The following is a 10,435-nucleotide window of genomic DNA, read 5'->3' as shown; positions in this document are numbered from 1 at the left end:
GGATGCGTTAGACGACAGTATATATCGCTTCCCTTCTAGTATTCGACTAAGGCTATGAATTAATTTATAACTAAATTTTTTCTTGGCGCCTTCTGTTTCCGCTTCATTAACCGATCGGTGACAGGAACGTGCACTGCAGTTTAGGTAACGTGAGGCGAAAAAAAAGTGGGGTATGGCTCCTGATATGTCGTTTGTTGCCATTCCAGCCTTTGAATTAGGCTGCCTTAAGTGCTGCACTGAAATAAAACTACGTATCACCGATTGTATAGCACAGCGAAAAATGGACAAAGGAGGCGAAAGCCTCAGGGTGCTTATCAATGTTTCGACAAGCCTCCCCTAATCAAAACATTGTTAAGCACTCTGAGGCTTTCCCTTCCCTCGTTCACTTTGTGTGCGCCAACAAAACCATCTCTCTGCCCTCTCTCAACTAAGGACTCCTATTATAGAGCAGCTTTTACCTGCATCACGTGACCTAAACACCAACTACATGTCAAAGCGATTTTTCGGTTGATGAAACCGAAACAGCACCAAGGAGGAATCCTAGCACATATTATTTAGCGCTCGTAGGCGAACATCCCGCGGTGACCGGCCTATCCTAACGTCTAGTGCATCATTTGAAAGAAGAAAATATTCAAATGAAATAAACTGTACATCATCTTTTAACCACAATTGGGACATTCCTTCGTTGCCCACGCGACCGCACTGGTCAGGTCTCGAGGCTTATCTGACGTATCGGTGATGTGTTTCTACGTACTGGCACCTCCTTTAACCTTGTCGGTACGAAGTATAATACGATGCCTACTCTTTTTTTAATTCGCACAAACAGGCCAGGGAATTAGCTCTCATGGCGGTCTCGTTGCTGGTCTTTGCAATAAACAACCACTTATTCTTATACTAAATGTGTTAAAGGTCCCGTTCAGCGGAAGGCCCGACGTCGTCATCAGCGGCGGTGACAGTCACGTGCGCGAAAAATTCCCAAAGAAGAAACCCAGGTGGCAGGCGACCCAACCTAGGTAACGGCACCTTGCAATGTCATAACAAGCTACACACTGGATTGTGAGCAAACTGCCCACCGTGGCAGGTGGCAGTTAAATTACTCGTTGGTAGCGAGAGGTTGCTCTTGAAGAGCAACGTGGGTCTCACAAGCCGCACCGATGGCTGTGTTTGAAACAGTGGCCTACCGGCGAAGAGCCCGCATCACTTGACCGCTACAACATGGCGCCAGGAGTAGACTCCCAGGGCTCTATGAATATACTGCGGAGAAAGTAAACATTGTCTAAATTTCATCACTTCAAAGAGCTGTTATCAGCAGCCTATATGGAGCAACGCCTGAATGTAGCTGGAAATGTCACAGCTTGCCTACGTCCTTGTAGTCTTGTCCTTGTATCTGTCATGTACGCCTCACCACGCGACCAAACCACGACGCCTTTGCTCTACTCCCTCGTAATTTTTCGTTCGCCCCTAGAACCTGTCACTTTCCTTCGCAGTATCAGGCCGAGATCAATTACTCCGTCAAAGAAAAAGCATGTTTGGCCATTCTGTGGACAATAATCAAGTTTCCATCATGCCACTACGGTCGCCTATTCGACGTAGTCACCGATTATCTCGCTTTATGCTGGTTGTCGTCTTTGAAGAATCCTTGGCCTTTCAGGAGTACGACATTCGAGTCGTCTACCGCTTCGTACGCAAGCACTCTGATGCTGACGTCGTCTCCCGCCCTCCATTTGCCTTCGGGCACTGGGACCTCTTCCACCATTGACCCCATGCTGTCCGCGTTGCACCCATCAAACATGATTGTGGAAGAGCGTTAGAACACATGGATTACATCTCTCGAGCACCCTCTGTCCGTCCTCCCTACGGCAGCAACCTGTCGATCGCTTCAACGTCAAGTCCGCCACTTCACTCTGCTCGACGGTCTACTCTATTGCCGTAATTACGTGCCCGGCGGTCGAAAATGGCTCCTCGTTATTTCCTTGCCAGCTACGAGCCGAAGTCTGCGCGTCTTTCCCTGCCAACCAACAGAGTTCTTATGACGGTGTTCTGAAAACGTACACTTATTTTCGGTAGGGGTACTACTGGCGTGGAATGTGCAGCTCTTTACACACGTGGATTCACTCATACCTTGACTGTGAACGTCACAAGTTCCTCCTGCAGCGCCTTTTAAGGCCCGTCGCAACCATTACCTTGCCGTGCCCGACGCTGTGACATCGTGGGCATCCACCTTTAGGGGCCCCTGGCGTCTTCCAATTGTGGTAAGAGTTGGATTATCGTCGCCATTGACCATTTCACGCGCTATGCCAAAACGGTGGCTCGTCTGGCGGCTACAATCAGAGATGTGCCTTTCTTCATCTCCGACAGCTCGTTACCCGCCACTGCAGCCCTCAGAGCTTCTGAGCGGCCGCAACGCTTGCTTTTATCAGAGGTGGTTCAGGCGCACTGTTCACAGAACTTACACGGCGTCCCATCCTCAGACTAAGGGTGTCATGGTGTAACCGAGGGCTCTCCGACACGTCGACCATGCACAGTAGTAGAGTAATACGTAAGAGAACTGGGTTCGAGCATTCATTGATTGATTACTGCATAAATAAGGGACAGGAAAAGTTTGCTCTTGCTTTATAACTGGTTTTGCTCTTTGCGTATAATATCAAAAACCGATTGTACAATTTATTCAAGAATTAACACGAAAAATCTCAATTTTGTGCAAGAAGATTTTTTCCTTTCTTATTGCACGCAAATATATATATAAGTCCCGACCATTCTAATTCTTATGTCGTATACGTAAGCCTACAATACCACCGTCTAGTGTACCACCGGATATTCTCTGTTTTTTTTTTTATTCTTTACGGACGCGAACCTACATGCATGATTGATACAATCCGCCCTTTTCATTTTCCTGTGCTGCCACCTCGCGTACAACGCTGGAAGCTCACTGGTAGGATACTGTGCGCCCAACCCGGCCGGACTGAGTGCCACTGCGGGGCACGTTTTGTTGGAATCTATCAACGATTGCGTGTCCTGGGCAGCACCTGAGACCTGGAGGATTTCTAGGGTTGACTGATGGCTTGGTGCGAAGTCCGAGGCAGGCTGCAGTGCTCACCGAAGAGCAAATTCTTCAGTATCTTCGATCATCCGGCATGCGATGCGAACACCAGCTAGCAAGGGCCGCCGCTTCAGAGATGAAGGCTACATTCGGAACATAATGTTCAATGAAATATCCCCGATCAGTGAGGTTGGCGTTTTCTGCTGTATATGCCTGCCATTCATGAAAGATGGATACTACATCGTGCACGCCGTAGTACAGAAAGCGACTGGGGACAACAGTTTCCACAAGCAATCGTTGTGCTCAAGCGCTGCCGAATAGCTACACGAGCTATAAAAGCACAAGCGTACTCGCAACAAAGCAGTTCTGCTAGCATTTCACTGTATTTTCCCACAACACACCGCTGCATAGGTTAAACAAGCATGCGCGTCCATAAAGACGAGCGCGAAAGGTGCACATTAATCCATTCCGGCGATACCACACAGAGCTCTTCATCATGGATATGATGCGAACTTCACTCCAATTCACTTTATTTCCTTAAAGACCCTCGTGTGAGGGTATTACATAAGGGGTGGGACACATATAGATTAACAACAGGAAAAGTACACAAAAATTGAACGAGTTATACAAAAAAAAATGATTATCGTGATGCAAGCAAACGCGTAATTTGGTTAAGAAACATACTTTGGCATGTGATGGCAGCAAGTTCATGGGGAAGGCCGTTCCTGTCGCTAGCAGTCCGGGGAAAGAATGATGAAAAAAAAGTTGTTGTGCGTGCTCGTGGCCGAGATACCTGCTGCTGCTGCGAACACACGCATAACGAGACTTCTTCTTCTTCTGCCTCTTAATACATGGCACATACCCACACCGGGGGATTGGCCAGGGTGTAGTGGCATAAACAAGGAAATTTCCATAGGAGATTATGACAAAATTTTAGCACCATGCGTGAATGCTCTCGTAGCTTCTTTTTCGTTGTCCGCTCCATCGCGCGTTGAAAGCGGCTCACATCATTTGCCCATTTGGCCGTCTTGCTTGAGAAAGCAAAAAGCGCCGGAATGAAGTCTGGGTGCCGCGGTGACATTCGAGGCCTTCCTGCTCATGAATAAAACACTTCGTGATAGACTGCACACGCATTTAACCGCAGTACCTCGTCCGTACCTGTCACAAAGTGATTCCCGCACAGTCTTGACGTGCTTGACGGTGCCCAAGGGCGGCACGATCGTCGAGCCGGCGAACTGCTTTTATCCACGCTTGCGTCGAAGGCTGTCCCGGGAAGCGCTCGGAAAGCGAAAAAATCCGAGTTTACTTCCCTTTACGTATTGGGCATTGCTGCCGTATGCAACACATTTCGTAGGTATCGCCAAATGCGTCGCGCTGAACGCCCGACGGCTGCAGCAACGCACCCCGCGTAGGAAGCCGGTTTGTTTACCATTCCACGACCGGTCTCGAGTGGAGCGAGCGACCCTTCCAATATGTTTCGCGACACCGCCGCCAGGAATGGGGGCATGCGCAGTCGCGTCGTGAAAAAGGCGGATTCTCCTCTACCATCCTGATGCATCACGCTAGACGCATGCCTCCTAAATATCAAAGTTTGTGGAGGAATGCCGCCAACTCGCCGATTCTCTCAATACTGATGATCATAATCGACAGAAAGTGCACCGTGATTCTGTTCAAACCCACGTAACACTACCTGCCGGCTCACTTGTTTGGGTCTTTTCTGGCACTGCTGGCCTGTCGTCCAAATTCCTCGCCAAATATCACAGACCTTACCGTTTTGTGTCTCAAGCATCCTCTGTGAACTATGTCATCGAACCGTTGACATCCTCCTGTGATTTCCGACGTTATGGCCGTAAAGCGGTTTGCGTTAGAAAAAATAAAATGAAAATTGGTTTTTGGGGAAAGGAAATGGTGCAGTACATGTCTCACATATCGGCGGACACCTGAACCACGCCGTAAGGGAAGGGATAAAGGAGGGACTGAGAGAAGAAAGGAGGAAAGAGGTGCCGTTGTGAAGGGCTCCGGAATAATTTCGACAACCTGGGGACCTGTAGCATGCACTGGCATCGCACAGCACACGGTCACCTGAGTGTTCCGGCTCCATCGAAACATGGCCGCCGCCGTCGGGTTCGAACCCGGGTACTCCGACTCAGTAGCCGAGCGCCCGAACTGAGCCACCGCGGGGAGTCACGTTAGCCGCCTGAAGACTTATCGTGACCCCGTGATGTGCACTACGCCTTGAGTTGTCACCATGGCTCCATTCCTCTCCGGGGCTATTCTAAGGATGAAGATATGTGTCGATGCGGTAGCGGCAGCGCTATCGCTGAGCGCGCGCTGTTGGCTGGCTGGCTCCGGAATGACCGCCTACGGGCAAATACCGTTCAGTGTTTGGTTCTTTTAGGACCAATAAACCCCTTTTCGTCGATGTTAGCTGGTGCGAAGCCTCTTGAAGGTGGGAACCTGCCCATGGAGTGTTGGGCAGACTCCCTGCAGGCTTTGTAGCCAACTGTGCAAACCACATTACTGCGAAACTCTATGCCCGGGATTGAATTGCAAAGCATTCTAGGGCCGCGAATGGGTTTCAAACACGCGGCGGCGCCGATATCAACTTCGCTCGCTGATGCATTCGACCGGAGTAACTTTGTGTGTGTGACACAGACAGCACATGTGCCTGCACTCTTTTTTTACGTCCCGTCTGTTAGTGCTGTTCAGTAGTAAAAAGCTACACGCACCAACCATTCCGCAGCCAATCACTGCCACAGCCGAACATCCCGCGTGTTTAATTGAGTGTCTCACTCTGTGCTTCGGATGTCGTCGTCTTCAACTGCCTACCATGCGCAATGGATCCAGAATTCATCTTTATGGCAGTGCCCTCTTAAACCAAGCCTCGAACCCTAATCGAAATGAAAACCAAAGAGCGAGTGCACTCAATTTAGATTTGGCCTAACCACGCTAAATCGTCACTCATTCTTTGAAGATAACGTGAAGCGGCCAGACTTTGTGGGACGAAGGGAAGAGAAACATAAATAAGCCGAAAGACAATTAGAAGACTCCTTAGAAAACAGCAGTGCTGCCTGAAAAATAAGAAAAAAGAAATGAAAACGAATACAGGCAAATGCGTTTGTTTATCAAGGCTAAAGGGACGTCGGAAATAGCTAACCGAAACAACCCAACCAGAAGCAATATAATATGCCACAAAACGGAACGGCCTATACTTTTTACATATATGCGTTACGGAAACACTGTCCAAAGCACCCTACATCAGCGGACTTGGGGGGTCTCAGTTGCTTGCAAACCAAGGAACGTAGCATAGATGTCCAGTCATGTGATCAGCATGGCTCGTGCAGTCTTTGCAGTGACTGCTCTATGTCGGTGGGGGAAGAGGTATCGGCACGTTTAGTGCTGGCATTTCCTCACTGGTAGTCAGCTGCATAGCAGTTTTTGTTTAGGCAGCTAGGCTTTCGACGCCAACTTTGACACACCTTTTGTCGACATAATTCTGAGGCCATATTTTGTGCAATGGCAGGAGGCCTGCAGAGTTTGCCCTTGTTGACATTGAGCTTCATGCATGGTTAGGCGTGTGTGTGATTAGGGGAGGGGAGAACGATGCGGTTCTATCTTCATGCGTTCCTTGTAGACCTGGTTGGGCCTGTGCTCAAGGGGTAGGAGGTGCCAAACTTCGTAACCTAAGAGTGACGTGCCCCTTATATTGTAGCTGCAGATGAATCTTCGGAAAAGGCGCAGCATTTATTTCATCCTCGGCCTGAATGAATCCTTTATGAAGCCTCAGAGTCATTTCTATAAATTCCTATTAAACATCGGGGTGACAAGTCTGTTCTGCTTAAGCCCAGCTACTCAACACAACACGCCGTGACGGGCACACCTACCACTTATTTAGTGCAGCACTGTGACGATACACACTGCGCCTTAGGTTGGTTCTCAGGCCTATTGGATTTGGAACAAAAAGACTATAGCAGACGTATCTCCTTAACGAGGAGTGAATTGAGAACGAAGATGTCTGTACCATATCCAATTTGCTTGGAATACTCTGTATGATTTGTTTGGGGAATGAATATGGGGCGTACTGGAAGAAAAGAACTTTTTTGAAAACTACGCTTCAATCAACAAGTGAAGCGAGCACCGAGGCTGCTATACCATTCAGGACGACTTGCTCTGCTCGGCCTGACATTTTCGCTGAAACATCATCCCATTCTTTTACCTCGGTCAACGTTTTAGGAGACGCGCGGTGCATCCTCGAGAAGGCCAACTGCATGCATGCTGGGCACAGAATTGAGATGCAAGTTTCAAATCCAGATCCACACGTAGAAATGGTTGGGTGTAGTTCGGATGTTACTTGACGACATCGGGTAATTTGGGAGAGGAAATACTGTAACGAGACGTTTTATTTATAAGGCTACAAATAAGGTGTCTCTCAATATGAACGGCAGACCTCCTGATACGAAGAGTGACGTGTATCTTCAGGTGGGCAAGGAAGGTCAAATTTGTGTTCTGGCGAAAACCGGTTGAGCCAGAAAAATGTAACAATATTTGAAAACAATGTTTTTAGAACGCAAGACGTTTCTTAAGAAAGTGTAGGGGGCGAAATCGATAAGTTGTTATAGCTTTTATGCGCCGTAGGGCAGGAAATAACAATGTACACAATCTTGATCGGACGTGGAGAAGGGCTTCGTATGTCTGGTGAAAAATCGCGGCGACGTACTGGCTATTCGTCCGATACATCAGAAACGATATAGCACGTTTCGGATCAAATTTTCTGGAATGCTTTCAAATGAAAACACCACGAGAGCATCCAGCAAGTTTTGTCGGCCTGCAGGAATTCTACTTCAAGCGACTGTAGTCAACTATTACATAAAACCGTAATTAGGAAGCGGGCGCTCTTTCTGTAGCATTATTCACCCGTTTCCTTTCCCTTCGCGGCATCTCTGACTCCACTTCTGCAATTCTTTCATTACTAAAAGGTTCGCGTAAGGGGCATTTCCAGGCGCTACCTGCAAACAATGCAAAATGAACATGAGAGCACAAGTACACATGCTTAGTAGCTCCTGGAGGCATTTTATTAACTTCTCTGAAAGAGCCTTCATGCACTAGAAGTGAAATTCATCATCATCAGCGTGCCTCCGACTACTGCAGGGCAAAGGCCTCTCCCATGTCTCTCCAATTGACCCAGTACTTTGCCAGCTGCGACCACCGTATGACCTCAAACGTCTTGATATCATCTGCCCACCTAACTTTCTGCCGTCCACCGCTACGTTTGCCTTGTCTTGGAATCCACTCCGTTCCCCTAAAGACCAGCGGTTATCTTTCCTTCGCATTACATGCCCATTTCCTCCTCTTGATTTCGACTAGGATGTCATTAATGCGCGTTTGTTCCCTCACACATCTGCCTGCTTCCGGTCTCTTGATGTTACACCTATCATTTTTTTCCATATCTCGCTGCGTTGTCCTTAACTTATTCTGAACCCTATTCGTCTGCCTCCGCATTTCTGCCCGTTAGGTAAGTACCGTTAAGATAGAGCTGTTTTATATTTTTTTCTGGGGGGATCATGAAAAACTGCCATTCATTATCTGAGAGGACCTGCCATATGCGTTCCACCGCATTCTTATTCTAGTTAATTCCCTTCCATGATCCGGATAAGCGGTCACTACCTGCTCTAAGTAGATGCACTCCCTTACCACTTGCAGTACCTCGCTACCGCTTATGAAGTGCTGTTCTCTTGCTAGACTGTTGAACATTACTTTCGTTATCTGCATGTTAATTTTTTGACCCACCCTTCTGCTCTGCCTGCCTAATTCATTCATCATGCTTTGCAGTTCATCTCCTGAGCGACTCAACAAGGCAATATCGTAAAGAACTCGCAGGTTGTATAGGAATTCTCCATTGACTCTGATCCCAAACTGTTCCCAATTTAAGCCTCGGAATACTTGCTGTAAACAGGCAGTGAATACCATTTGCAAGATAATGTCTCCCTGTTTGACCCCTTCATTACTAGAATTTCATTGCCGACCTCATGAAGGAATATGGTAGCTGCGCAGCTGCTATAGGTATTTTCCAGTTTTCCATATAAGATGCTTCTACACACAGATTCCGCAAAGACTGAATGACGGCTGAGGTTTCCACTGAGTGAGATGCTTTCTCCTAATCAATGGAGGCTATATAGAGGGGTTGGTTTTGAGCTCCCACCTCTTAAGTTATATTCTTTATCTGCGCGTTTTAACTGTCGCGTTGGCATTTTTTTGTGTTGTTTCTGATAGTACGCGGTCGTCTACTGGAGGTTATCAAAGACTTTTAGCGCCTGAATTCACTTAAGTCGTTTTTTTAAGGCGAAATTTATTGCCCCAGGGCATCAATGATTTGTGAAGGTGTGATGAATGATATACTAGAATTAAATGAATGAAAAAAGGTTAGCTGATTTGATGAAGTCCAGTAGAGAACGATGGTACGGTCCCCTGCGTCCAGGCAATATATGAAGCAGGGCTGCTTGGTGGAAGACCTGCTACCATCAGGTGCCAGATCCTTGTAGGCTTGAGAGCTGGGCAGTCCCACAGTAAGTGATGAATGTCGGCCTCAATGTCCTCGTGTTTACATATCGGACACCCTGGCCGGGGAAACAATTCTCGGTACTGAGGCCACTCCCGAGTGATGGCTGGTGTCAGGGCAACCCCGACCCAGATCCTCCTAAGCGCAACCTCCTGTGCACGGGTAAGACCGCGGGGAGGGTTACCGCACACGGAGGGATGAGAGCACGTGTGCGGCGCCGGAGTTCCTTTCTTGATGAAAGGAGGGTAAAATTGTCCAGATGAAGGAGCCGAGGCGGTGATGAGTTTGGATTCGCAAGGCGGGTCGCTAAATCTGCCTGGCTTTGATAGGTCAGCAGAAGTCGTTTGATATGGAATAAAACATTCGCCTAAAAACAGGACGCGTGCTATCGGCTCATCAAAGATGTGGAAAAACTTGAGTCTTAAGTTCCAAAATGGGATTATAACAGAAAATATCCTCGGAGTGAACATACTGCAAACAAGGGAGACATGGTACATTCTTCATACATACTTCTCTTCCTCTTTTACAACGTAAATCGAAGTACGAAAACTGAGCAATGTTGAGCTTTGTTCACTGGAACTCTTTTATTTGATACATTTTACCATAAACAATGCGAACTCGGAAGCAGGATGCTGACGGCTGTGCAGTTCTTACCTGAGCGCATTATTTAGTTGGTCCCGAGGCTGCAATTATTTGCGCGCGATTTCAGGGTCGCCATTAATGGCTTCGCTGGGCTTACCTCTCATGTAATTTTGCACTGCAAATGCAGCACCCAAGTTACAAGCTCAGCACGGACGATGAACTGCGCCGTCTATTTGTACACTGCAGTGAAAAACTAT

Source organism: Amblyomma americanum, chromosome 8 (genome assembly GCF_052857255.1).
Source record: "Amblyomma americanum isolate KBUSLIRL-KWMA chromosome 8, ASM5285725v1, whole genome shotgun sequence".
Taxonomy (NCBI): domain Eukaryota; kingdom Metazoa; phylum Arthropoda; class Arachnida; order Ixodida; family Ixodidae; genus Amblyomma; species Amblyomma americanum.
This window is presented reverse-complemented; position numbering follows the sequence as displayed.